This window comes from Microtus pennsylvanicus, chromosome 4 (assembly GCF_037038515.1).
Source record: "Microtus pennsylvanicus isolate mMicPen1 chromosome 4, mMicPen1.hap1, whole genome shotgun sequence".
NCBI classification, from domain to species: domain Eukaryota; kingdom Metazoa; phylum Chordata; class Mammalia; order Rodentia; family Cricetidae; genus Microtus; species Microtus pennsylvanicus.
In genome coordinates this window covers 2,814,360-2,818,155 of record NC_134582.1, presented here as the reverse complement: position 1 = coordinate 2,818,155, position 3,796 = coordinate 2,814,360, and the positions used below count along the sequence as shown (strand labels likewise).

Genomic DNA, 3,796 nt, shown 5'->3' with positions numbered 1-3,796 from the left:
GCTAAGCAAGGCACAGTGAGCAAGTGAGGAAAATGTGTTGCTCCACGGTCTGTTTCAGATCCGACTTCCACCTTCCTGTTCTGTTCCAGTTCTTGTCCTGACTTCCTTCAGTGAATGAGAGTGGATTTCCTGGGAGCATAATGTAGAATAAATACTTTCATTTCCAGATTGCTTTAGGTCATGGTGTTTTATCAGCACAACAGAACCTGAACTAAGTAGACAGGGTTATATACGGGAAAATTTTCCATGCAGATGGCTAGAACCAATGAAAATAAGTAAATAGAGAGGCATAACATGTTCATGAATTATAAATTATGCTACAAAATATATGTTCTCACAGACTCAGTATACAAATACTCTGTTTGCCCTTAAGAGACAGCCTTCATTCCGTTCATTTTTTTTATAGAATCTCTTCTTTATTTCCCCAATTCTATGTAGTCTTATGGTGAACAATATTAAGAGAGATAGTTTAAGAATTTTCCAGAATCCTAAGCATGATTTAAGATTAAGAAACTCTTCCCTTCCAATATCATTCTTTCTGGTTTTTTTTTTTTTGTATGTCTTCTTTTTACACCTCAAATGCCAAAATAATATGTGGAGAGCTGTGTAGCAGGCTTTCTTTAGGGCCCCAACCAGCTCACAAATCTTAGCTTAGGCGCGAATCTGAGCCATCGGAGCCGCCACCATGACTGTAAGTAAAAGCAGCAAGATGCTGCAGCACATTGACTTGCATCCTGCAAGATGGCCAGATCTTCATCGGGACCTTCAAGGCTTTTGACAAGCATATGAACTTGATCCTCTGTGACTGTGATGAATTCAGGAAGATCAAGCCAAACAAGCAGAAAGGGAAGAGAAGCGAGTTCTCAGTCTGGTGTTGCTCCGAGGAGAGAACCTGGTCTCCCACACATACTGGTATTGCCAGAGAGCCACTTGCTGGAGCTGCTGGGGGGCCAGGTTTTGGCAGAGCTGCTGGTAGAGGAATCCTGGCTGGTGTTCCCATGCCCCAGGCTCCTGCAGGACTTGCTGGACCAGTCCTCGGGGTTGGAGGACCATCACAGCAGGTGATGACTCTACAAGGAAGAGGCATTGTTGTGACTGCTGCAGCTGCAGCCACAGCCAGTATTGAAGGAGCCTCAACTCAGTACCCACCTGGTCGTGGAGGTCCTCCTCCACCTACGGGCCGAGGGGGGCCTCCTCCAGGTATGATGGGCCCTCCTCCTGGCATGAGGCCTCCTATGGGTCCCCCAATGAGGATCCCTCCTGGCCAAGGAACTCCAATGGGCATGCCTCCTCCTGGGATGCGGCCTACTCCTCCAGGGATGCGAGGTCTGCTTTGATCGTCGCACAGCATTGTGGCAGTAGTTCCAGCGAGGTGTGGGTCCTATTCCCCGGAGGAGTTACCACACACCTGTTTGTTTGTATGCTGTTCATAGATTCTCCCTGGATTGTCTGGTTTCCCTTTCAGGGCCCTCCTCCCTGGGGAATATGCCCTCCAAGTCTCTAGGCTCATCTTGGTCCTCCTCAGCTCCTTGCCTGTTTCCCAAAAGGCTGTACATAGTCCTTTTTTCCCCCACTGTGACCTTTGAAGCTGGTTTATAATAAACTCTTAAGAGACTGTTATAAAAAAAAAGAAGAAAAATCACTGTGAAATACTGAACTTGGTATTCTGTATAGTGCAAGTAAACAACTACATGCAGTACACACTTTCTTTTTCTTCCAGGTTTTTCTTTTACTTCAAATGGATTTTCCCCATACAATACATTTGGATTATGCTTTCCCCTTCCCCAAATCACCTGAAATCTTTTCTATCTCCCTTTTGATCCAAATCTACACCCTTTCTGTCTCTTTTTAGAAAACAAACAGGCATCAAAAAAAAACAATAATAAAATAAAACAGAACAAACACAAACAGAATAGGACAAAACAAACAAGTAAAGAGAAGAAAAAGAATCAAAGAAATAGAACAGAAGAAACAAACAAACATATGAATGTAGAGACGCACACTTTCCTAAATGCAGAAATTCCATCAAATCAGAAAATCAGAAGCTATAATGCATACACAAAAGATCTAAAAGGGTTAAAGTAAAAAAAAAAGTCCAGACAAAATGTTACGAGACAAAGAATCTCAAAACACCATTGAGTATGTTTTGACCATCTACTGCTCAGCATGGGGCCTGGCCTGAAGAGTGGTTTATATTCCCAGTGAGATGCTGTTGGAAAGGAAGAATTTTTCATTTATGAGCAGCTATCCATTGGAAATAAAGTTTTTGAGTTATATATGAGGGCTACGTCCACTTCCGTTCTCAACAAGGGGACCCTACTGCCTTACACCCATGCTTGCCAATGTGCTGCTGCAGTCTCGGTGAGCAGTTAGTGCATTGGCTCCACCGTATTTGGAGCCTCATGTCCCTTGTGTCCTTGGTGTCCCTCCTGCCCTCTGGCTCTTACAATCTTTCTTATAGCATAATATTTTGAGGAATCGTCGTATGGCTAATTTCTTTCATCAAAACAGTAGTATTTGGTTCTCCACTAGGTCCTAGCAAGTCTCAAATTCTTGACCAACCATTCATTGTCAGGTGTGGGTTCCATCTCATGGAGTGGGCCATAAAACCAATCAAATATTGGTTGGTTTGTCCCACAATGTTTGTCCCACTATGGCACTAGCATGACTTTCAGACAAGTCATCATGATAAAGTGGAGAGTGTGCATGGTTACCTTAGTCAATGTCTAGCTTACAAAGTACCTTCCAGTACCATGATCACTAGTTCATAGGGCTGAAGGCTCTTCCATGTCCTTTAAACTGAGCCTGGATGACAGACCCTGTTCATAACATAGAACACAATATTAGCAAATATTTCATTATCTCTGTAGTAAACTATTACAATGCTTAGATGAATGATTTTTTTATTAATCACACATTTAGTCCATGTACAGATCACTGAGACCAGCTAGTTTTAAGATTTACTACATTTTCTCTGGTGGGTAGGTTTTCAAGCAAAAGATTTAACATTTTGTTATATACACTGTAATCAATGAATATTGTCTTATATTGCAATATGTAATACACTAGTAAGAGCGTGACTGTGAAAATTGATTGGGTTCACAACAACGCCATCATATATTGCAGTATTTGCAACAAAATTTTACTTTTCATCTCACTGTTAATGAATTTAAAGTGTTCGTTTTCATATTGAGAGAGATGCTAGGTGTTTGCCAAGTGTTATGGGGAAGGCAACTGATTGCAAGAGCCTCTGATTCTGCACAGAAACATCAATCATTGGTGATTAAATATGAGAAGTAAATTTTATTACTACCTCAGTCTTAGAACTTTCAGACATAGATGATTTTTTCTTTGGAAGTTGTGGGTGTATTTTCTGAAAGACCGAGAAGTTGTTTTTTTGCTTAATTCTTCAACCATAAGGTGCTCGCAGATGCCTAATTACGTGAAGGACACGCTTGGTAAGCGCTCTGTGAAGACACTGCGTTCTTCTTGGCAGCGCAGACTGTTAAGACGCACTCACCTTCTGGACCAGTAACATTTATTTATTTATTTTTTGATATTTCATCTAAAGGATTTGATTTTTTAAAAAGGTGAATTCTCTGTGAATATCCTATTCATTCAAATGAATAAAAACTTCATTTTTTTAAAAAAATTAGATATAGATAACACCACCATGAGTTTGCTTTGGATAAATGCCCTGGTGACTATTGGGCATTTCGTAACATATTCTTCTCTATTTGTATTTTTCATGTCACATTTTCCTTAGCAGCATGTGTGCTCAGGAACATTGTTAAAC

The 3,796-nt window shown here is 40.9% G+C and overlaps 1 pseudogene; it reads left to right on the top strand.

The window, feature by feature from the left end:
* Positions 1-660: 660 nt before the first annotated feature.
* Positions 661-1,621, top strand: LOC142848592 (small nuclear ribonucleoprotein-associated protein B pseudogene; annotated as a pseudogene).
* Positions 1,622-3,796: the final 2,175 nt, after the last annotated feature.